Below are 26006 nucleotides of genomic sequence, written 5' to 3' on the forward strand. Positions count from 1 at the left end.
GGAAATTAAAAACACTTGAGGGGGGAAAGTTGGCTAGGATTGCCACGAGATAGCAACTTGTTCAGCAAGAAGCAGCACTTGCTGTAACTGTCTGCCTGAAGAGAGCATGCCCATATCATGTATAGAAATAACATTTGTGGATCTGATTTTATCAGCAAAGGAGTACAGTGTTCTCCTCCCTAGTGGCTTATTCCCCCAGTTTTCTTCCCCGAGTGCTTACCTCATCAACCTGGGATGGGGACTATGCAAAGGAACCAGCACCCTTCACTCGCACACCTGCTTGCTGTATCAAAATTGGATTCTTCTCTCCGTTATGTGATTTGCACAACTCACCTGAATAATATTGCAGCCATGATCATTAGCTCCCTTCTCTTTCTTGGTTTTAGCCTACATAAAAAGTCTTAAATGGTTTAAGCCCCATATATCGTCAAGACTAGGTCCTCTCATATACAGTATCCCATTCCAATCTGTAAGATCAGCCAAGAACATCTTCTTTCTGATACTGTTTTCACACAGCAATAAGGCATTCTCTGTGGCCGTTCCCTAGATACGGAACAGTCTCACCCTGCAGGTGTAAAAAAATCCACCAAGCAGAGTCCTATCAGTCTGGGCTGGCTTTCAGACTGAAGGTGGCAGAAGGTGCACATAGGGTAGCTTTTAATAATGGCATCTCACTCTTAAAAATACATATTTTGTTATCCTCTTGAGCTTTCAGATTGAAGAAGGCTAGAAAAACAAAGAAGCAAATAAATATTCTTTTCCCAAGAAGTAGTCCCTTTCCAGACAACTGTTTCAAGGGAATGTGCAGACATCAACCAGCTGCACAGGAAATCCAAATGTTTCCCCTCCAGATAGTACATCAGTTGTGGGGAAATTTCATTTTGCAAGCCCTCAAACCACAAGTTAATGGTGCTGGGAAATGCAACCCCCCCCCCCAAGGCTCCCCCGCCCACCCGCTCTGCTGGTTCTCCTATTTTGATTTATTGTGCCTTGTGGAAGGACCTTGCTTGGATGTCATGTGCAGCTGACGGATGGTGCCCATGGCATCATTGGTGACCAAAGGCATACTCTTGCTCATTGCTGCTCATGGCATTGTTGAGAACCTTTTGGGAAGCTATTTGCCCATGTTAAAAATTGCTTTTCTAAGAAGCTGAGCTTTCTCTGCCCTATCAGACTATCAGGTTCATATAACCTTTACATTTAAAAAAAAAAAACACCATAATAATCCTGGTGAACACCAGCACCTTTCACCACTGCACTTTCATCCCCTGCCCTCTAGTTTCTTCCTATTTTATTCCTCTTTGGCTCTGCACTCCTCTTCAGTAATCACCTCTGCAGCATGCATGTACTCTGTTTTCATTTTTGGTTTTTTTTTGGGGGGGGGGTGGAATAGCAAACAGGCACAGTACAGAGCTATTTCTCACTGCAGCAAGGAGTTAATAGTGGGACTAAGAAACTGCATTACTAGTGCAAATCAAGCCAGCCCTATGTTACCATACTAACATAAGTATTTATTTATTTATTTTACTTTAAAAAACATTTTTATGGTCCACAGGATGTGGCTCTCAATCAGCTTTCCCGCTGGAAATTAAACACTGGTCCTTGCCATTATGGCTCAGTCACCAAACTTTATCCTCGTGAGAAAAGTGACGAGTCGTTGTCTCCAGCGCACAGAAAAAAGGCTGACAAACAGGAAATACCTTAAGGCCTAAACCATTTAACATGTCGTACTTTTGAACAGCCTGGACCCCCAAGATGCAGGACCATAAAAGTGAATGCCACAAATAAATCTGTTTGGGTGCAATTCGTATACTGAAGATTTGGCAGGTGGGAAGGCTAAATCTGTTTGGGTGCAATTCGTATACTGAAGATTTGGCAGGTGGGAAGGCTATGGGATTTGGTAGGCCGCACTATGGCTGCAGAATGTCAGATTCTGCACTGCCACCATGTCAGAAATCCCAGTTTATAATATCTAGATAGTAATACCAACTCAACTACAGGCCAAACTGCACTTTACGTTAAACATACTGTTTGGTGATAAAAGTTTCCACATTTTTAAGTTAAATTGTAGCCATTGGTGGTGGGGATCAGGATCTAGACTATGGTACAAAAGGATGGGAGTTTAGCACTTTCCAGTATGAAACTTGCCCCTGCTGAAACTGCTGCTTGGCACATGAGGGAAGCTGCTATTTGCAGCTGCTGTTAAACTTGATGAAGAAATAATAATAATAATAATAATAATAATAATAATAATAATAATAATAGTTAGTAGTAGTAGTAGTAGCAGCAGCAGTATATCCAACATAAAGAGAAGTAGTATTAGTGTCAGCACTAATCTGGATTTACTGGACAGAATAATGCAAAAAGACAGTTTTCTTCCTCTGGTGGCATGAGAAGCAAAAACTAAACCAGAAGTCATGCCAAAATCTTACAGCAGAGCTCCTAAAGACTGTGCCAGGTCTGGCTGCAAGAGCTGCTATTGAACCAGTATGTTGTGTCTTGGCCTCCTGGTTGCCTGCTCAGCTTTGAAGGGGAAATGAGTTTTTAAATTATGTGTGGTCACCAGATATTTTTCTTATTCCATCACTTCAGCTTAAATTAATTGATTTACCAGCAAATCTTAATGTGTTTCTGATTTACTCATTAACTTTTCCCAAAGTCTTGTGGGTTTTTTTTTCCTGCTTTCCCAGGTCTTGTTCACATGGAAGAATTTACTTCCTGTTTACTTAGCTTTTTAAACAGTCATATGCCATATAAGCAGCCTAGCTGCATTTATATCCATCTCCATTGTAAAATAACCCTGATGTAAAGTAAGGATTTTCTTCTAGGGAGGCTCAGATTTATTTCAATTGTAATCTGAATTTTTAAACCAATTCTATATATATTGACACAATTTCCAATTACATGCAAAGAACATAGATTTAAACTGGAGCTGTTATGCCAGGAGATCTGGCAATTATTTCATATTACACAAAAAAATAGATTTGAATATTTTTTGCTGGAGCGTAATGTTTCTTACTCTATGTATTTATGAATGAAGACTATAGATTAAAGAGACATGGTTTTCACTAGTGCCAACCTCTACATTCTAAAAAAAATCATTAATTAGATTTATTTAGCTAATATAATTTCTAGATCACTCTCAGCATAAAATTTCTAGCACAGCATGCAACTGATCAGCTTTGAATAAAAAAGCATGAAACAAAAAAATAAAAGCATATAAACAGAGGCCATAAATCCAGTAAAATCTATCAGAGCAATGCTATACTACATTCCTGGGAGTACAGTGGTACCTCAGGTTACAGACACTTCAGGTTACAGACACTTCTGGTTACAGACTCCGCTAACCCAGAAATAGTACCTCAGGTTAATAACTTTGCTTCAGGATGAGAACAGAAATCGCATAGTGGTGGCACAGCAGCAGTGGGAGGCCCCATTAGCTAAAGTGGTACCTCAGGTTAAGAACAGTTTCAGGTTAAGAACGGACCTCCAGAACAAATTAAGTTCTTAACCCAAGGTACCACTGTATAAAAATGTCTTCTCTGATACCAAAGGGACAGCAGAATTGGTGCCAGTCTGCATTTCATAGGAAGGTCATTCATTGCACTATGACCAAAGAGCCTGTCTCTGTCCAGTCACCTCTGCCTAATCTCACATCAAGAATGTTATCCAGTGAAAAACAGAGGGTTCAGGCTGGCTTGTGTGGAAGAAGGCAGTTCTTCAGGCAGTCAGCTCCCAAACCATTTAGGTAGTAACTAACCTGTCCCATTTAGCAAACTAGCCGCTGTGTTTGTACTAACTGAAGTTCCATAGAAGTCTTCAAAGGCAGTTCCATGTACAATGTTTTGGAGTGGCCATGTTGGCTATCTCTGTCCAGGAGGGGCTGCGGTTCATGCAGCTGCTATAGCTGGTGAAGGCACTGTGAGGTATGGTTGTATCAGTACCACCAAATTGTGAATCTGATCCTTTAAGGGGAGTGTGACTCCACCCAGGACAGGTTGAACACAACTTCTCTAAAATTATACCTGCCCTTTAAAAAAACAAAAAAACAAAACCTATACATACAATCTTGGTAGAAGGGGTTTGTCCGTGAGAATAAAATCTATTTCAGAATAAAGTAGGACACAGCAAGAAAAGGAAAATGATGTGAGATGAGAAAAGTGAAGCAAGTAGAGTGCTGCTTGATGTGAATGAACCTTTTAGGGAGTTTTCAGGACCTGCTGATTTTCAGGAATCAGCACTGCCCCCAACTTAGAGAGATTTTATAAACAAGGCTTAAATTGGTTGCTCCAAATCTGTCTAATAATGTGCTTGCAGAGCCAATGTTGCCCAAACTGTCCATCCTATTGTCTCTGCTGCAAAACCTTCCACATTAACAAGATTCACATTTTGCATTGTGAAGCCAAAGAGGCTTAAATATGCTTTTATTTTAGCGTCACATGTAAAAACATCATTTAAAATGAAGGTTAGAATTAACATAAGTGTGAGAGGCAATTGCTACAGTGTTATTTCCAGACAGCCTTCTCACATCTGTGTTCATAGCTCATTTCAATCGAACAATTTGCAGTAAAGTAGCAGACCCTTCAAGTGTCCCTATTTTCTAGGGATGTCCCTAATTTAGAGAAGCTATCCCGGTTTCTGATTTGATCCCGGAATGTCCCGCTTTCCCTTAGGATGTCCCTATTTTCATTGGAGAAATGTTGGAGGGTATGGAGTTATTTGACTCTTGTCTGTCTGAAGGCAATCCTGTATAGGGATTTTTTTTTTAATGTTTAATGATGTTTTTATATATGTTGAAAGCTGCCCAGAGTGGCTGGGGGAACCCAGTAAGATGTGTGGTGTGGGGTATAAATAGTAAAATTATCATCATGGAATAGGACATCCCTATTTTCATTTGAGAAATGTTGGAGTGTATGAGGTAGTGCTTACAATGGTGTCTTTACATTGTCCTTTGTATATCTGCCTTGGTGGAATGATTAAACATGAATACCTCGAGAAAATATTGGGGATTTCCAATCTCTATGAAAATGTTCATCATTCCTAGCTCTTTTTCTTTCAAATTTTGACTTCATGACTGGAAGAGATAAAAGGAAAATAAGAGAGGGGGCACTCCTGTTTATTCAACATGGCCCTTTCCCAGAAGGATTCAATGTACTACACTGGAGAACAAATCTTTCTGTTGCTCACTAAAGCTGTTCTCATACTCCTATAAAGGGATTTCATGCTGACTCAAAGACTACATTTCATTTAAAATCCATGTGGCTTCCATCAAATGCCATGCATTTGACCTTACCAGATGGAATACAAATAATTAACGTCATGTACTTGCATCTGGTGATAGGAAGGCATATCAAGAAGTTGGGGGGGGGATGAGTAAGAGGTGATAAAATGGGTTAAAAGGGATAAGCTGTAGTTGCGTTAGGCTGGGAGAGAGGGGCTGCAATGAAAAATATGTTCGTGTTTGTAGCAGAGCTGCAAAATTGAGTGTGCCCTTTTTATCTCTTTGAACCTCTTTCAATGTTACTTTTTCCTGCTTACATCAATAGGCAAGTAAGGAAAGAGGAAAATAATGTCCACCTTCTTTAATGGCCAAATAGTCGGCTGTAAATCTGTCGCATGGATGTTGTGAATCTCTTATGTGTGGCCTGCAAGATCTGTGATCCAGACTCATACGTAACCCTCCGGACCAGGCATCCCCAAACTGCGGCCCTCCAAATGTTTTGGCCTACAACTCCCATAGCTAACAGGACCAGTGGTCAGGGATGATGAGAACTGTAGTCCAAAACATCTGGAGGGCCGAAGTTTGGGGATGCCTGCTCCAGACTCTTTGTTGGGTGTTTGTGTTTCTGTCCTTTCAACTTGCATCGTTAAGATTCTAACAGAGAAAATCCATTTTGCAGCAGCTGTTATTACTAAAGGATGACATTTGCATTAGCCTTTCTCAATGTAGTGCCCTTTGGCTTCTGTGGACCAAAACTCCAATCAGAGCTGAGAGTTGTAGAACAAAACATCTGGAGAGTTTCAGACCATATGCAATCGACTGAGAATGAGGATCTTACACTGTTGCTCTGTAGAAGAGGGGATCTTGGCAGGTGTAACTGGTCCTTTGTCAGAGTAATTTCTATCATAGCTCATCAGCAGGTTGCATCAACAGCTGGCACTAAAAGCACCAGTACAGTGGCAGAGTGACTATCTCTGTGCCTCATGGAATGGGTACACCTCACCTCTTTACTCCTCACTTCAAGGAAATAGGCAGAGGCACAATGTCTTTTCACACGCAGCTTAACAGTGTAGCAGTCAAGTCAGTCAAGTACGGTATAATATGATGCAGCTACCACTCAAACCCCAGGTAATTAAAAGATGAGAAGAACAAGAAAAGTACTGTTCCAGAACTGAAGAAAGGCGCTCGAGTGAGCATCCTCTGACAAGCTAATTGCACAGTACCCTCCTTAGCCCCCTACATCTTTGGAACGTAAGAATATATGCATACGTTCAAAATCCATCCAAGTGCCAGCTACGGTGAGGTCCAAATAAACCCAGAAAAAGCCTCATTGTGTTTACACAACCCTTATCTTTCTCCATTGGCTGTTGTTTATTTTTTCTCTCTCTCTCAACCACCACTATTCCTTTAGGATTTATACTGTAGCAACAGAAATGATTCTGGTCACCCTTTTTGCCCCTACCACAGAACTGCTCAACAGGAAATAGTTGGGAGCCTATCATGGGAATGATTTGTTATTGTAAAAAAGGAATGTGACTGGAAGAGGAGACGAGAGGTCACTTCACTCTGGGGTACAGCCTCTTCTAAATGGGAAACAGGCACTTCAGTCCCTGAAAAGCACAGTGCCAGATGTAGTGAACAGCTCAAATCAGTTTTGGACTATCTCAGCACCTAGTGTCAGACAGGATTTCCCACAACACAGCCATACACATGTACAGCTCCTGAACACTTACCCTGGCAGTCAACAAGCTAGTAGAGTTTCTTTGCTTGTATCAAAAAGAACAGACCAACTGAAAGGGACTGGTTATTTCTGTGCTGGCAACTTGTTCAGCACTGTGTGTGTGTGTGTGTGTGTGTGTGAGAGAGAGAGAGAGAGAGAGAGAGAGAGAGAGAGAATGGAGTCCATCTTGAGATAGGGCTTAGAAACCAAGATAGCTGAAAACTACTCTTTTTAAAAACTTGGTTTCAGGTTTTTTTAATAATATGTTTTCAAGTATATCCATGGGTCAATGAACGTCAAAAACCTACTCCTTTCCATTAAATTAAAGGAAATTATTAAAATCCTTCACATCATTCACTAAAATTAATAGGAAGAGTTAGGGGTGGCCACAGGGCTCATTACTGCCCTCGGGGGCTGCATTGAATTGTTATCAGCACTAGGAAAAGAATACGGATACCAGCTACTACTACGCATGACTTCGCATTGTGTCCAAACTGTAATGTCTTGCCTTTCTTCCAATCTCGTTATCACTCTGCCTTGCATAGTTTAGAAATGCTTGCATCCAGGGGCATAGCGAGCCGCTTTGCCGCCCAGAGCAGCAAAGCGGGGGCACCCCCCTGGGGGTGGGGTGCCGCCCCCTAGCGCGCGCGCCGTGACATCACGGTGTGTGTGCGCAGCATCCTGGAGGGACTGCGCATGCGCACACCACCCAAGATGGCGGGCGCAAGTGGCTGGCACCCCTTCCGACCGTGCGGTGGTGGCACAGCAAGTTTTAGGGCTGCAGTGCACGAACAGCAGCACAGACGCTGTGCTGCTGTTCACGCACTGCAGCCTTAAAAGTTGCCATGCGTCGGCGGCGCTGATCACAGGGACAGGGTGCCGCCCCATGTGTCACCCCTCCAGGGCGGTACCCGGGGCAGCCCGCCCCCCTGCCCCTTGCTCCACCCCTGCTTGCATCTCAACAGATAAACTGCTCAGTAGTTTCCTTTGATGGAAGATGTCAGTTTGCAGCCTATGGTCACTAGTATCCAGAGAGGAGGGAGATGTGTGACTCGTTTAGCTTGCAAAAAAGCGGGGCGGGGAGAGCCTTTTTTCAGCACTAATATAACAAAGAGCAGATTATTCTGGCCTCAATGTAGGCAAAGTGTGGGCAGATGCTGGGCACATACAGCTCATTTTTTACATTTTATTATGTGTTTATGTAGCACACTTCAACTTATCCATTCACATTGCAGTTCAGCATTATAATTGTACATACTGCAGTAATTTAGGATCTTTCTCTCCATATGTTCAAGCAAAAGCCTCTTTTCCCATGAGAATTTTTTCTGAACCTACTACTGAAATATAAAATATTATTGTTGCTAAATCATATTGATTAATTGTGTGCAGAGCTTGACTTATTGATTACTCTTGCTGTGTGCCGTGATCTTGTATGAGGTCCATGCTGATGCACAAAACAGGCTGCATGAGTTTAGGCACAACAGTCAAAATAGTATTATGGGCTATGTTAATGCAACAACTTTGATTTTGTTGCACCTCTGGCACTTATTTTCTGTTTACTAAAAACAGCAAAACACTTAAATACATGATAATGGACAATAATGAATGACGCTGTGCTGCAAACATGCAGATCAGGATTTATTCTGTTAAATTTTTACCCATATAGCTAAAATTTTAAATATGCATCTTTTCCAGCTCTTTCCTAGACACAGTTCAATGAGGTTCTTCATTGTTATTTCTATCTCACTTATCCTGAAAGGTCATGATTTGAAAGGTTTACCCAAGGCCAATGTGTCTGACGTCAGGACTGAATCTACCGGGTGCAAATCCAACTCTAAGTTATTAGACCCTGCTAGTTTATATATACAAATGGGGAAATCTGAGCCTTGAATTATACAGTGTAGATTAACCCACTGATCAGGTCTGACCTTTTTTCCCATTGCAAGGCCATTTTTTAAATTAAAAAAACCATCTTATGGTCGATATCATCCATATCTCAATTTCCTGAACGAGCCAGTGTGTGTTCAGATTTTAGGCCATTGTGAAGAAGAAGAAGAAGAAGAAGAAGAAGAAGAAGAAGAAGAAGAAGAAGAAGAAGAAGAAGAAGAAGAAGAAGGGGTTCATCCATTGTTGTGGCATTTGTTGAACCTCTAGTCTGCAGCACCTATCAATATGATCAGCTATAGGTTAACTTGAAATGGAGGGGGAAATACGTTAATCCACTTGAAGGGCACTTCCAGGCAAAATGTTGTTTTTCTTCCTCTCTTAATAGCAGGTATGCTGATTCAGCATGCCCGACACTTCTAAGCCATGTAGAAACTATGCCAACCACCATGTTTATCCTTTGCTAGCCAAATCCTGTACTTCTCCAAGCTAGCCAAAAGGCAGACTGAGGATTAGTAGGATCAACATGAATGATAAATCTCTCAGCTGCAGCTGTTTCACCCAGATGTGTGCACGTGCACACACAAACCCTGATGTAGTGCTTAATTGAAGCATCAAAAGAATTGATGCTTTTGAATTATGGTGCTGGAGGAGACTCTTGAAAGTCCCATGGACTGCAAGAAGATCAAACCTATCCATTCTTAAAGAAATCAGCCCTGAGTGCTCACTAGAAGGGCAGATCCTGAAGTTGAGGCTCCAGTACTTTGGCCACCTCAGTCGGACCTTCAGTCGGACACGACTGAATGACTGAACAACAACAGTGCTTAATTCTTTCCTGTGGCCTCTTTTCTTCTACTCCTGGGTTAGTATTACCACAAAAAGAGTAAAATCCAATGGGTGCCATTTTGTTAATAGAAGGCATCTGTCTATGGAACAGGAAGGTAATATTTAGTACTTCCCCTTCCCCCCCCCTGCAGCCCCCCTTCCATGCCTGCAACATCTGCTCTGCAGGGCCCCCTAACCATTACTACCAACCAGAACCAGCTGGCATTATGAACAAGGCTATCTGCAGAGGAAACTGTTGGATACTCACGAAAGTTGTTGTTTTGGAAGACCCCAAAATTGTTGAGCTTCTGCCTTTGAGATCCCTACTCAAACACCAAAAGATACCTCCAAGGCTATGCAGCTTTCATTTCAAAGATTTCTGTTCATGCAATGGGGCTCCTCTTCTCCCCACTGCAGCCACCAATACACCCTCACAATCTACTCTACAGTGGTACCTCTAGTTACGAACTTAATTTGTTCTGGAGGTCCGTTCTTAACCTGAAACTGTTCTTAACTAGAGGCGTGCTTTCGCTAATGGGGTCTCTTGCTGCCACTGCGCCACCAGCACACGATTTCCGTTCTCATCCTGGGGCAAAGTTCTCAACTTGAGGTAACTCTTCCAGTTTAGCGGAGTCTGTAACCTGAAGTGTTTGTAACCTGAGGCGTTTGTAACTTGAGGTACCACTGTATAGGCTTGGGGGACCCTGTGGAGCACATTTTGGGGGGTCTTATGTGGGACTGGAACTCTCTGACAATTTCTCAGGCACCTACATTCAATGCATTTAATTGAGTGATAAAGATGTTTTTATGGTCTCTAACTTTTAATATCATTTGATTTTATTGTTGTTTTGTTACTGGTTACTGACTGAGCTAATTGTAAATGTTTTGGCAGTTCCAATATGTCTTTTCTTTTAAAATTTTGTTAGGCACCTTGAGAGTCTGTCTGAAAGGGAAAATGAAAATACTTATAAAGAAAAACAACCAAACAAGTTTTCTCACAACTTAGGCAATGGTCACTCCCCCCCCCAAAAAAAAACACGCCCCAAAAAGTATCTGTTTCCAACTCTATAACTCTTTATATTTGCTCATTACAAAGGTTAAGATGACCCCTTATTCCAGCTAAGTGGATCCAGGAGCAAAGGGAAGAAGGTGGGGGGAAATGTAGAACTCTGATCCACATGCACTCTCAACAACCAATGAGTCTATGAATAGTCACTCTTTCCCTCTCATTTTTCTTTTTTAATTCCCTGGGGTGTTTAGCTAGGAAGATAAATAAATTTGGGAAGCTCATGGCCCAGCAGAATGCTTTACTTGACCTAAAACAACATCTTATTTATTTATTATTTAGAATATTTATTATCAAATTCCAGAGTGGTTTACAAATCACATTAAAACAGTAATAAGTTCAAACCATAAATACATTAATGCACAATAAAAAAAGAAAACATATCACTAAAGGCTACAAGTTAAATCTTCATTTAACTCCATTTAAAAATTATGAATTTGGACCTGGATCCTGCCTTTTTCTAGTCTACTGGAAACAGTGTCTATTTTAGAAACTGCTGCTTAACTGGCCTGCACTTTCAGGATTTCCCACAATGCCTTGCTAGACTGAGACACTGCCAAGCAAGCAGAGCACAGCTGTTACAAATTAGAAGAAAATAAAATACATTTTATTTTTGCTTTTAAAAATGTATCTGAGTCATTAAGTGAGATCATACATGCCCGTGTGTAATGAGGAAGCACTGTCAGAGCCCCAATACTATTCTGGCACGTACCAATGTCTCAAGCAAGGTTCTGGTTTGATTAAAAAGTTCTAAGCATTTCACATTTTTTGGCAACAAATTATTCTTCCCGGGACAAGCCAAGGTAAACTGTAAAAATGCCCCATCTAACACGTGGATCTGCCTTTGCAATAAGCACTAACCCTCCTTCTTCCTGTCAACCTGGCCTCCTCTCCAAGTCCATTTCTTTCCCACTCTATAATCTAAATAAATCAAAGCATTTTATGGTTGTTGTGTTTTGTTTTTTTTATTATTGCAACATCTGTCCTCTGGAGTCTTCAGAGTCCCATGACACCATGTTTACTCATAGTCCAGATTATCACGAGAAAGCCATTTTCCCATCCCCTCATTGAAATCCAGAAGAGCAGACACATGTGGGGAGCCTTTGAAAGTGCATAAACAATTTATGATAAAACGCAGATGTTTGAAAACTGCAACTAAGCTAAGACTGATGGTCTCAGGAGGCTGGTGGTCTCTGTCCCTGAGAAGTACAAAGTCTCAGGGATCCTCTTTCGATTATTGTTGTTGTTATGATTATTGATTAGTCACTTTACACATGGGAATGACTCAAAGCAACTAACAGACACAACAGAAAGCCAATTACAATAAAACACAATTTTAAAAAACAAAATAAACATCTTCAGGTTTTGTGTTGTTTTTTTTAAAAAAGCATACAGCTTCTAGATAACTTCCACTTAAGAGTGGTAAAAACTTCCACCTTATCTAATCTGTACAATCAAAGAGAGGAAGATGCTGCAATTTGGGTCAGAATTTTGGCCCATAGTGTAAGCAATTGGTAAAATTGTGAGGCTAATGGCAGAGGAAAGGGAAACAGAACCCGCCCGCCCCCCTCAGCCAATGTCATTATTTCCAGTGCTTTTTTCTGGGGGTTTGCAGGGGTACGCATACCCCTAAACGTTTTGTGAATCTAAGTTTGGCCTCATTGAGGGGCAGTATTTCAATATAAGTTGGAAAAGGAGAATACTCCCATATATATATATACACACACACACATACATACATACATATATTAGGGGGGAAAGCACTGTTTATTTCTATAAAGCATTTATGTCTCACCTTTCTGATGCACAAGCATGACTCAGGAAAGTTTACAACGTTTAAATATAGATTCCCCCCCCCCCAAAGCAACAATATACAACAGCCAACCAGGCAGACAGAATCAGCAGTATAAAAGATCAAGCATAAACGCCTTATCTGCCACATGCAACAAAAAACCTGCAAGAATAAAACAATCTTTAGGAACAGACAAAAAACAGGAAGGAAGGGGCCAACCGTACTTCTCAGGGCAAGATGTTCCATCATCTGGGTGCAGTCCCTGTGAAGGCCCTCTCTCTTGTCCCAGTCATACATGGTTCCACCCTAGGTGGGACATGAAGGACAGTCTCTCCTTCTGATTGAAGGGAGTAGGTTTGATAGCATGGAATAAGGAGGTCCCTAATATATCCTGGAGGACCCAGGTGGCGCTGTGGGTTAAACCACAGAGTCTAGGGCTTGCCGATCAGAAGGTCGGCGGTTCAAATCCCTGCCATGGGGTGAGCTCCCGTTGCTCGGTCCCAGCTCCTGCCCACCTAGCAGTTCAAAAAGCACGTCAAAGTGCAAGTAGATAAATAGGTACTGCTCCAGCGGGAAGGTAAATGGCGTTACCATGTGCTGCTCTGGTTCGCCAAAAGCGGCTTTGTCATGCTGGCCACATGACCCGGAAGCTGTCTGCAGACAAACGCCGGCTCCCTCGGCCTATAGAGCGAGATGAGCGCCGCAACCCCAGAGTCGGACACGACTGGACCTGATGGTCAGGGGTCCCTTTACCTTTACCTTTAATATATCCTGGATCTAGGCATTTAGGGCTGTTTGTGCCCCTGCTTATTACGCTGAATTGCAGCAAGCTGAATTGCAGAAAGGTTTGGTTACAGTTTCAGGAAGATCTCCTATCTCACTGACTGTACAGGACCAGGCCTGTATTATGAACCTGTTAAAGAGACTCCATTTGTCATCCTGTGGAAAGGGGAAGTACAACAGTATGAACATAAAGGCCGATGTAGGTAAATAACAGCCTGGGAGCTGCTTTATTAATGCAGGCTTTCTCAAACGCCAATGAAAACATATACAATGCATGTGTTGGGGGAGCTGATCCTGTTGCTGTCCAGCACCATGCTGAATCTGGCTCTAGTCTGACACTACTCACCCTCCTTTAATTTGGGTAATTGTAATGGAGAACTAAAAACCAAGGCAAGGATACTGATGCCTAGAATATAAAATAGTAGCATCAGCCTGTAGACAAAGACTAGCAGTGGGAACAAAGAAAAGAAACAGCTTTGTTCCATGGGCTAAATGTGGTAATGAATCATGAGGGCTGAGCAGCTTTCATACTGTGCTGGAATGTGCTTGCTGATAGATAATCTCTGGTAGAGCGCCCATAGCAGGCGTGCTGCTAACAGCAATGGGTTGTGGATCAGGTCGCTAATGTGTCAGTTTATCCTCTACTGCCATTCCCTCCTTCCATTTCAGAATGAGTGGAATACTCCAGATGGACACAAATAGCTCTTTTCTTTAAACAGTAAGATCCATGCCCTTCACTGATGCAGGGATCTGTGACCAAGACTGATTTCACATTAGGCTGGCTCAGTCCTTGCACTCCACTCTGGGAAAAGAACCGCACCGTCCCCATGCCTTGTGGAGTCTCAAGGCTCCACCTTGATGAAAAGCCACATTCTGGGATTCAAGAGCTTTGACTGACAGCCATGCTATATTTAGATCCATGAAGGATAGCAGTTCACACTGAGCTTTGGCTACAATGGCCTGTTTCTGACAGCAGGCAAAAGTACCAGTCAAAGAAAGGGTGTTTGCCTATATATCCACATGCTCTTAAGTGAGACCAAGGTGGGCACATGCATTTGTCTGTAATTAGTGACAGACATGTGAAACAACCCCAAGTTTCCGAATGTTTATTGCTAAGTGCAGGGCTTGACCTTTCAAAACACTTGGCAAGGGCTAGTAATGAGAAACACAGTTACAATAGAGGAAATGACTATTGGAAACAATGATGGGTGCTTTTCTGTATTATGCAGTGAGTGCCCCAGTTGTGTGACTCAGCTATTTTCTCATAACAAAACCAGACTGCCTCTGAGGTTCACAAGTGTTCAGTATTAGTTTATGTGTGCAGGGTTTTCTGCATTTTTGTGCATGCATGTGTGGGTCAGCCTCGCTAATCTGGAAGTGTGTCTGAGTGTAAAGCCAGGAACGTGAATGATATGTTATGTGTGATCCCAATACTAAAGTGCTGCTATGAGTCTATTCACCACATTTCTTAGGAGAGCACAAAGCATCCCTATTCTAAGCTTTCCAGGGGATGCGGGATCAAGTCATAGTATGCTCCCCCACCCCATTCGGGTCTATGGGGGCAGTAGAAATGGGAGCCTGCGTTGTTTAAGTTTAAAATAAAATGGAACATCTGTTTGGCAAGCTGCCAGTGTTATAAATAATTCCTCAGTCTTGGAGCATTGATATTATTCACCCCGCTCACTGCGTATGCTTCCTCTGCCCCCAGCTTCATGTTAAAAGAACAGCCCCACAGTGCATTCGCTTGCTTCTGAATAAAGAGAAATCTTGGAACTGTTCATGGGAAAATATCTCAATGTATACAGATGGGGCAGGCACAGAGGATGCAGAATGGCTTTCCTGAAGATAGAGCTGGGAGCAAAAAATAAAATAAAGCCCCTTCCGCCCTTAGAAAGGAGGGGGGGTTGCAGGCTATCACGAGCCCTTCACGTGCTCAGGGGATGCCAGCATCCCCTGGCACTATTGGGCGAGCTCTGGGTGCGGTGCCCAGCCGGCTGGCCAACCGGCTCAGCCGGCTAGGGCGTGCCCACCGCATTTAAGTGGGCACGCAGCCAGAGCTCGCCCTCTTTCTCCTGGGCTCCCGAACTCTCCAGCTTTCCCTTCCCACCCTCCCCTTTTTAGGTTAGGTTTTATTGACCTTGCTATGGATCACGATTGGTCGCCGTTGAGGGGCCAGGTAGGAATTTTTCCACCTGGCAAATTGGCTCCGCCTTGTGGTTTTTTCGCCTACCTCGTAGCAACGCGTCACAACTTTGGTTTGGCGGTTAGGCATTGGATAAGGTCAGGAAGGTCAGGATGTGGGGGGGGGGAGGACGGGCCAGCACCTCCCCCCAAGCGCTGAAGGGTACTTCGTAAAGGAGTCCGGGGGGCGTTTCCGTGTCCGAAGCCATGGGTGGTGAGGGCCTAAGGCACGCCCCGGATCGGTGATCACGGGGTGTGTCCTTAGCTGATGTGCAGCAGCAAGGGCTCACCCCAACAGTGGTTAACCCTTCCTGGACTGCCAGCACGACGTACTGGAGTCGGATATAGTCTAGTTAGATCCAATGCCTAATGCCAATACCGCTCAACAACCGGAACCAATAAAGTTGTGGCCTTTTATTCTCCATTTAACCTTACTTTACGGTGTCTTGTGTCGTTATTTCACGGGAGGGATCGGGATATCGACATGCAAAAACCAGTAGGGAAGGACTAGTTATACCTCCACACAACTTTGTAGCCACAGCTATTACAGTCCATTTTAGAGAAATGCACACAGATAGATGCAATTACATGCAACCACTTGATTTCTTCCAGAGCTTATCACAACCCTCTTCTCCTATCCCATAATTCCAGATTTGCCGTCTCTATAGATGAAACTACTTCAACTGGTTACTAAGCTCCCATTCACTGGCCCATAAAGATCAGTGCTGGCCTGTGTCTCTGATTCTGCCAATTTTGCATGTCTGCTCCATTTGAGATGTGTTGTCACTTCTAATGGCACGGAGCACTTTCTCATGGCAGCATCTGCAGAGTCTGCCCTCCAGACTGCAACTGTCTCTCCCTCAACCCCACCCCACCAACTGCATATTTGGCATCTGGAACTAGGACATAAGGTTTGTCTGGGTTTGCAAAGTCACTTTCTCTATAAATGCAAGCAGTTTGGAACCATCCCGAGTGATGAGGACATCCCTTGTGTTTCTGGGACCAGCTCACCCTTCGTGAACTGGAGCAAGAAACCTAGGTCAATGATGCCATCAGATCAGGACTTCTGGGTGGGGCCTAGATCAGCAGAATGGGCATAGCTGTGTGTCCAAGCACAGATGGGCTGGCTTTTCTCACCCACTTTGGATCAAGTGAAGTTAATACACATTGCTATCTAAAGAGCAGTCTAAGGGCGTGGAGTGTCTATTAAACCAGAATCTAAAATTACCATACTGCACCACTGGTTTAAATTCAAGTGGGTGAGAAAAAGCTTTTAAAAAAAACCAAACAAAAAAACACACACCAGAGAACTGGATAGAAAAATTATCTGGTTGTGAGGAGAAGAATCCCTTTAAATGAACAGAAAGAGAAGTTTTTGTGTTGTCAGACAAATTCGAAACTGCTAGGAAACTGTGATCCATCATCAGCTTTTATTAATTAAAGAAAAATGTTTTTCTAAGGAGTACATGAGGAAAGAACAGAAAGGAAGAAAGACTAATATGCTACTGGTGTGTGGGAGGGATACATCCTTCAGCTGCTTAGTTACAATCACTTCAACTTTGTCACTGTGGTAAAAACTAAACTAGGAGCAGATTCAGACATCCTCCCATGTATCGACCAGCTGCAGTCGTTCTTTAATGATAGACCAGATGAAGAGGAAAAGAGGAAGGGAGCTAATTTGAAAGCCAGGAAACACCCACCCTCTCATGAATCCTCATCATTAAGAATAACAAGGATGAGAGTGCTGAGAAGAAAACAAATCTAGGCAGTAAAAGGGATCTTATAGTCTCGCTAATTCACCTGAATATACAGACTCAAATTAATGTATGTTCCCACTGCATGAATTGTTCACCTAATCTGAGTACCATAGGAGAACTTCTGCGCAACATGAAGCTTTCAAGTTGCTGCCCAAAGTCCTTGTGGATACTTTGTGTTAGGCTATGTGCTGCGGCTGTTTCCAGACTGTCACTATTTTGCAGGTATGAGTCAATCCAAAGCCCAGCAAATTTTGTTTGCGCAGTTAAAATGGATTTAGCGCTCTTGCAAACAAAGCTGCTTCCAATGAAACCCTGCATTTTTTGTGGTAAGAAAAGGGGCAGGAAAGTGCTATGGAAATGTGGGATAATGGCTACATCGGGCAACAACATACAAGTTCCACACAAACAAATCAGAATGAATGCTCAATAAACAGTGATGTCATATAACCTCAGCATAATTTTTCAACAAACAAATCAGGATGAATGCTCAATGAACAGGTCATCTGGAAAAGCCCTATGTCTTCATGCTGCTTCCCAGGGGGAGGCATAAAGCCAACACCAGGAATATACACTGCCTCACCTTCTATTTTGCACTCACCAATATGAACTCCCCTGCTCACTTTCCTTGTTGAACTTAACCATGGTTGAACATTACATTTATGTGGACAGTGCACTAACAATTACTAACACTAACCAGGGTTCCCATTTCATTGAGATTAAGAGGTGGGTTTTAAGTGGTTAAAAGGAATCCAGATTAGCATTCAGAAGGGCTGTGCAGAGAGTGGGTGGAACAGGACTGGATCTCCCGCCATTAGATAAAAACAAAACAGAGCCTACATGGGTACAAGATGCACATAGACCAGGGGTCAGCAAACTTTTTCAGCAGGAGGCCGGTCCACTGTCCCTCAGACCTTGTGGGGGGCAGGACTATTTTTGGGGGGGGGGGATGAACGAATTCCTACGCCCCACAAATAACACAGAGATGCATTTTAAATAAAAGGACACATTCTACTCATGCTGATTCCAGACCGTCTGCGGGCCGGATTTAGAAGGTGATTGGGCCAGATCTGGCCCCCGGGCCTTAGTTTGCCTACCCATAACATAGACTCTGTCTGTATAAATGGGAATAATAGAACAGCAGGGTCCCAAGTTCCATGAAGCCTCCTGCATGGCTAAGGTGCCCTTTGTCTTCCTTGCAGAACAAAGCCTGGGAATGCTGAACATGGATGGAAAAGGAAGTACAGTGGAGCCTCGGTTTTTTAGCGTCTCAGAAGCTGAACGATTTGGAACCCAAATGCCGAAAACCCGGAAGTAACTGCTTCCGTTTTCGAACACGCCTCGGAAGTCAAACAGCTTCCAAGGCGTGTTTCTCAATTTCCCCCATTGAACTTGCTGACAGCCCATTGTGCCTCAGTTGTTGAATATTTCGGAAGTCGAACAGTCTTCCAGAACGGATTACATTCGACAACCAAGGTCCCGCCATATACCTAACAATAATGTAGCAATATGATGAGCTGATGTATGGGCAGCTTCCAGTTAGGAGAACCCTGAACCCTGTGCATACAACATATTTGCAAGCGCTAATGTATATACTGGAGGATGCAAGGTCACTCCTGCTGCCCCTGACTTGCCCCTGACCTCTGAGAGTTCAGCCACAGGTCCGACCAAAGCCTACAGCTGTGCAACTGAACAGGACGTTTGCTTTTCCCAGGATTCTTGATCATGAAACCTGATCATATACATGTAGGCCCTATTCAAGCATTCGGCTCTGTACAAGCAATCACCAAGCATGATCCCAATGTCCCAAATCCACACATTTATGGATATATTATTTTCAATGAATTTTTTTCCAGTAGAAAAGCAGTGGGTCAGGTGTCAGCCTGGCCTAATTTCCAGGTCTGCTTCTACCTTTTTGGTTGAAAAGAAGGTGTTTCAGTGACTCATTCTTTTCCACATTAAATCTAAAAAAAAACCATGCCACTTTAAATTTCTCTACAGAGTAAATCTTTGAGTAAATACGTATATGCACAGGGCCTAGCACAATGTACCCCTTCTCTTCACTTAAGGTGTGCAAACCCAACTAGCATGCAAATTATGTATTTCAAAAGAAAAAGGTATTTCTGTAAGCCTCCCTACAAATACAATTGAAGGGTGGAATAAAAATACTTATAATAAATAAGCAAAAACACTCTTCTACATCAAGGGTCAGAGTGGCACCTCAGGTCTGGGAACTAAATGTGACCCTCCAGGCCTCTCTATCTGCCCCAGCCACATTCTCTCCTCAGGTCGTACCCATCACCTGCCCTGCTCTGCACTCTCGTTGAGTGCTTTTGCTCAACTGGAATGTGTTTTTGAAGTGTAATAATGCCTCTTGCTTGCCTGTATGAAGGATGGAGTGGTGTGTGTGTGTGTGTGTGTGAAGCTGCTTGCCTGGTAGGGTGGAAGCATATGACACTAGCTTTCTGGCTTTGACATCACTGCTGCTTACTGAGAGATGGTGGCAGGAAGTTGGAGCTGCATGGGTGCACTGGTAGAGCCAATGCAGCCATCTATGCTTGCGCCCAGGGCACCAGAATGGAGGGGGCGCTGGCCAGGCTTGGGCGGGGGGGGCGGCTAGCAGCAGCTTCTCCGCTGTAGTGGAGAGGTGCTGCTTGCCCCCAACACCACCCCCCGGCTCCCGCTAAAGCAGGCTTTGGCGGGGGGCGGGGCGGGCGAACAGCAGCTTCTCCGCTACAGCGGAGAAACTGCTGCTTGCCTCTCCACCACCCCCACCTCCCGCTAAAGCAGGCTTTGGCAGGGGGAGGGCGGAGGGGGGTGCCAGAAGGTGGTCTCGCCTAGGGCGCAAGAAACCCTAGCGCCGGTCCTGCTTGCGCCCACCTAGTAAGCAGGGCACTGAAGCTGGGAAGGTAGCACTGTTTCTGCCATGGCTTTTTCAGTTGACTGGGAGACCTTGCTTGATCCTTGTCTCTTTCTTCTATCAGTCCTCCTCGGTATTGATCTCCTAGAAAGGTACAGTAGTGCCTTGTGGGGTGGGTGAGAATGCCTTGCTCTTCCGCCTTCACAACAGAGCTGCATTGTTGCAACTTGACTGAGAGGAGACACAAGGCACAGGGAGCTCAGTATGGAGCATGGTGGTGGAGCCAGTCTGGACACCAAGCTCCCTGTGCCTCACCCCTTCTCCTCTCAGTAAGCAACAGCAATGTGATGTACTGGGAATGCAGGAGAGCAATACGACCCTATTCACACTGCCCCACCAGCCACCATGGGGAAAAGGATATTATTCACCCTGCATGCAGCTCATAGACCATCTCATCTGCCTTGCTTACTGAAGCAATTCAACAAGTGCCCCTTTTCTTATGTAGCACAGAGAATGCAAATGCTACTGAAATGACTGGCTTGTTAGCTGCCCCATCCTCAGCAAAGCTCAGCCCTCTGTAGCAGCAGGAGGAGGCCTGGTACACAGAGAACATTCTGTTAGTTCCATGAGCCTCTCCATCTCTCAGGGATACGAAAGCCACAAGAAGGAAAAGGGGGAAACAAGCCAAGATATACTCATTCCAGGCCTGGCATACCATCAGCCGCAGCCACACACAGAAATTCCAGCTTTTTTGCACAATGCCAAGCAGCAAACTTGCAGCTAGATTTTGCAGGACGCTTCAGTCAGACAGATGGGATATAGTTACTGGATATTAGCTGTGCCTCCCCACCCACCCCAATTCAGATATAAAAGCTCTTTTCAGGGTCAGCCCAAATGGCTCTGACCTTCAACAGTCAGTGGGTTCAGGTGGATGGCTGAAGGGGCTTCACCACTGCCTCCCCCACCACCCAGCATCAAGCACCTGAGGTAGCCACTTCACTAACAGGGATTGGCCCTGGAAGTTTGGGTAGTGATTTTGAGTGGAAAACTAGCTGTCCGAGGAAGGGTTAATCAGCCCCACCACCTGCTATTTTTCCATTTAAACTCACAGTCTTTTAAGGTTTTGTTGGTTGGTTAGTTGTTTTAAAGCCAGGGGAAAGATTCCCATGCCTTCATGTCACATCTAGTTTGGACCTGAGCCATGTGTTGTGCATGTGTGAGGGGGGGGGGGTGGAGAGAGGAAGAGTGTGCATTTCACACATAGTCACAATTCCCTTATAGTAGTGATGCCATTGTGAAGGCAGCTTGGGAGTTACTAAAATGCACCCAAACATTGTTAAAATCAATGCAAACCAAAGAAAGAGGGGGGATCATTCAAACTGATACAGAAAGGAAATCCCAGGTGTGAATGCTTGGATGCTAATTCAAACAGAGCTGTCACTGTTTCATGGCGTGCTCTGCATTGATATGAATACCTATTCTTCCAGGGAGAAAATGCACCACGGGTGTCATGGGAAAAAACCTACAGTGAAATAGCAGAAGGCAACACGACACCAACTTCCAGCAGATTCTAGCCAAAAAGGAATGAAAACAGACAGAAATAGAAAATGGTGTGAAACATGAAGTTAGCAAAATAATTAGCAAATGGTCCATCAGACAGTACGTCCTTTAAACAGGGGAAATATTCTTTTTTCTGAACTAATAGGCATAGTTGCTGAATCAGGTAAACAGTCATTCTGTCATCTAGCATGGAACTAGAAGCTTGGTGTGTTGCGCTTTAGTGTCTTACAGTCTTTTTCTTAACTGTTAATAAGGAAGAAAGCTAGACCACTGTGATTTGCATCCTTCTTCAGCTGGTAGCACAGACACCATAGCTCTGCAATATATCTTATTTTTAACCTCCTAATCTGACATCCTTGGAATAACAAACAAACCTAACTCTCAGTGCTTACCAGGAACATAACTACAGCCAGTCAAATCTCAAGTCTCCTTTCCACACACACCCCAACACTAAAAAAGTGCATCTTTACCAACTACCCCTGGTATATACTTACAGTCAGAGAGCAGTATGTCTCTGAATGCCAGCTACTGGGGAGTGCAAGTGGAGAGAGTGCCTTTGTGCTCAAGTTGCACTCATAAATTGTGGTCTTGTTTGTTTATTAGGTATATTTATAAGCCCACTTAGCACCATCATCATAGTACATCAGCATACAACAATAAAAACAGGACAACTAGAAACAGGTGAAACTGTTCTTTAAAAGCATCCAGCTACTTCATGCGAATAAACATCCTTGTGGGGAAGCCTGTAAAAATAATGCACTTTTTAGCACCTGACAAAACGTTATCAATTATTGGAGTTGCAATGGGCTGTGTGTTGCACAGGGCAGGAACTGCTGTCTTGAAGGCCCTAGTCTGAACTGCCATGGAATCTACCTCTGGCTGCATTCAGCATTTCAAGAAGGACCCGCACATGTAACTGCATCAACAGGCAGGTATACAGTGGGACCTCAGCTATTTTGTCCCAAAGTTCTTTAGGGCTTTATGTACACAAACAATAAAATCTTAAACTCAGACCCATCTTAAGCTCGGACCAATAGCATTTTAGCAGTTCCCTCAACAATGATGTTATGTGCTGATACATAACAAGGCAATCCTGGCCACAAGCCATGTTGCTGCATTTTGCACTAGCTACAGCTTCTGGAGCAAGCAGAAGGGCAGCCCAACATAGTGCTTCTAGAATACATACCTATTCCTTCAGAGGGAATGCAACCCCATCCAGAAGAGGTAACTGACCTTTGCCCTGGAAAGTAGAACCACTGGTTGCAGGACCTCTGTCATATCAGAATTCAGTTTCAGTTTCAGCCCTCATCCAGGCCTGCACTGCATGCAGACACTGGCCCAGTCCTGATTCAGATATCACAGCGAAACAGAACTGGGTCTCATACTGATGACAAAAATCTCCTAGTACACAATTCCCAGTGTAGCTATTAAACAGCTTGGGAGTTCCCCATAGGCATCTGGTGTGCCATTGTGGGGACAGAATACTGGGCTAGATTGGGCAGGGCTCTTCTCATGTACTTATACTTTGAGCATTTGAATCAAGATCTGATTTTTGGATCTCTGAGGACTGAAGAGTTAATGCCCTGGTTTCCCCATCTTGAAAGAATTCTTCTCCTAGCTGCAACTATGTATTGGAAAATTCCCAAGTTTGGAAGGGGGAAATCTGCAGTACTTTAAGAAAAAGGGACGGCACACACACACACACACACACACACACACACACACACACACAAAATGCACAAGCCTCAGACAAGCAGGTATTCTATTTTACAGCTTGTTGGAGGCAAAAATAAATGAATAAATCAGTACTCTGGAACTGAGGTGGCATCCAGCTTGCAAAGGGAGAATATGCCTTCAGAGAAAGAGGCTCAAGATGGTTTAGTTTCTCCTGGCCCTGATTCAGAGCAAACCACAAAGCAAACATACTTTCAGTATAAATAAGACAGTGTGTCTCGCCAGTTAAAGCAATTCAAACATGAATGTAGCAATTTAATTGGTGCCAATTACTGTTTCTCGGTAGCATTAAGAATTTAGTCACAGCTCCTTAAAATACTGCAAACACCAAGAAAAAGAAGGTAGTGCTCAGAAAAGTGGCCCTGTACCAATGACTAGCCCTGTTGAGCTTGCAGTCTATCTTCTGGCCATAGTTTTCTGCTAAACAAGCAGATGCAAGAAAGGCTCATCCAAGCATGGAAGCCAGGTTATGGTGAGTGGTGAATAAATCAGCAATTAGTACCCATTCCATCCCACTGGAAACTTCTAGGATTATCTTCCAGAATTATTTTTCTCCTAGGAACAGAAATGCCCTGGTTTCCCCTGGGTGATAGCCTCAAACTCAGGTCTTCTCTTTTGCAGCAGGTGCCATACATGGCTAAACAAGCTAAGACACTGATCCAACAAGGGAGGTGGCACCAGGATGGAAGCTGAAGCTGGCACTGGTGCCAGGGGCAAAGTAGGCAGCATACATGGGGATGAAGTGGAGTGCAGGGGGCAAGCTGTACTGCTCAGAGAAGTTACAGGTAGGTAGCCATGTTGGTCTGCCATAGTCAAAACAAAACAAAATAAAAAAATTCCTTCCAGTAGCACCTTAGAGACCAACTAAGTTTGTTCTTGGTATGAGCTTTCGTGTGCATGCACACTTCTTCAGATACACAGGTGCTCAGAGAAGATTTGCGTTGTGTGTGTGGCACACAAAGGGAAGGGTTTCTTTGCACAAGGAGAAATCCTTGCATTGATGAGACAAATTACTTGGATACTGCCCTATGAAATCTTGTGGTCTTGTTGTCCCATTACTTGCAAGATCATCCTCCATACATGTTCCTCAAGTATAATAATATTCAAATATGGGAAAATAGCACACATTCCTTCATTCATTGTTCCTTTGTCACTACAGTTTCCCAGTCCAATGGATGTTTCAGTTTGGTTTTCTCCTCTACCATCTCAGACCTTGCCAAAATATTGTGCATTCTTGGAAAGAATAAAAAAGGCAATCCATAAAAATCTGTATTTGGCCAAATTGTGCAAACTAAACATGTTTTGTGAAATGCACAACTTTTACTTTGGCTTTCAAGTGCAAATAAATATAACTTTAAAACAATATTATAAATAAATGTGTGTGTGTGTGTGGCTCTCGAGGATGAATTAGAATGGTGGGGCAACCCAGCCACATGGGTGGGGTGTTGGTGTTGTTTTTGTTGTTGTATTGAAAACTGGCCTGTTAACATCACAATGTGAGATACAGATAATAAAACGTATTTGAGAATTATGGCCCTGTGCTATTTTGAAATGTATTATGAATTTGCCATTTTTCTTTGGATGGTTTGCTAGAGCACTGATCCTATGACTAGGCAGTGTCTGTGGCATTTTATTATTAGATTTCTATGAATGCAAACTCTCACTACAAACACTGAGCAAGTAGGACCGTTCTTTATTGGAGCAAATGATGTAAACAATGCTGATAGAAAACTTTTTGAGTCATCCTGATTTCTTATCCTAGTACAGGAAATTTGAGGCGAGTAGAAGATAACTGCATTGTTAGGGTGCTGCTTGCTATCTTTTCTGCTTTTTTTCTAATGAAAAGATCAGTTCTTGAAAGTGTTCTTCCTTTGTTTGTAATGAAACTATTGTTTCCCTTGCTCTACAGTTCTTTTTCAAACACACCATGGGGCCACCGTTAAAGCAATCTATCTATATAGCTAGATGTTTCATTTTCATTTCATTTCATTTCACAAAATTGAAACACTGCTTGATTGTAATAAAAAAAACCTCTAAGCAGTTTACAACAAATAAAAATAAAATATATTTGAAGGAAATATGGTTGTTTATTCATTCCAAACATTTGAATGCTGTATTTCCAAGGTGGCTTCCACCCCTCCCCCCCAAAAAACAAGCATAAAATAGTGTCAAATTATAAAAATGAACAGACTAGACAACAAGAATATATGTCCATGAAAATGATATATATTGCAACCCCACCCCCCAAAAAAGGCCAGTGAGAAGTCACTACACACTTCTGGACAGAGTTGTTTTTTCGTCGTCTTCAAGCAACTGATACAGAGGCTTTACTTCTAGTTGTGACAGTAGTTCACATGGAGTAGGGACACAAATCAAGGCCTGATTAGAAGACTGACATCGGAATGGAGCTTTATATCCCAGGAGTATTACTACCAGAGACCCCTGAACACCTTTCAGCACTATTGCGTCTTGAACAGACATGTGTAAACAATGGACGGGATTCAAGTCCCCATGCCCACCCATAAGCATTTCAAATTATGCACAAGCGCTTTTGCAATGTGCTCTTCTAGCTACCAGCTTTTTGCACTATACTAGATGTCTGGCTGATGGTGGACTTTCAGAAATG

General features: G+C 43.3%; 1 protein-coding gene across 2 annotated transcripts in view; it reads right to left on the reverse strand.

Annotated features, from left to right (window-relative positions):
• Positions 1–26006, reverse strand: part of PDGFRB (platelet derived growth factor receptor beta) — a 79878-nt gene that overhangs the window by 49459 nt on the left and 4413 nt on the right. Inside the window, exon 1 of one of the 2 annotated variants that reach the window (XM_033140287.1) lies at positions 6955–7037. The exons of the other annotated variant lie outside the window; for it this stretch is intronic. The gene's annotated coding sequence lies outside the window, so the exon portion shown is untranslated. Of the gene's footprint in view, positions 1–6954; positions 7038–26006 lie in introns of those variants that run through there. 2 annotated transcript variants of the gene reach the window in all.

This window comes from Lacerta agilis, chromosome 2 (genome assembly GCF_009819535.1).
Source record: "Lacerta agilis isolate rLacAgi1 chromosome 2, rLacAgi1.pri, whole genome shotgun sequence".
Lineage (NCBI taxonomy): Eukaryota > Metazoa > Chordata > Lepidosauria > Squamata > Lacertidae > Lacerta > Lacerta agilis.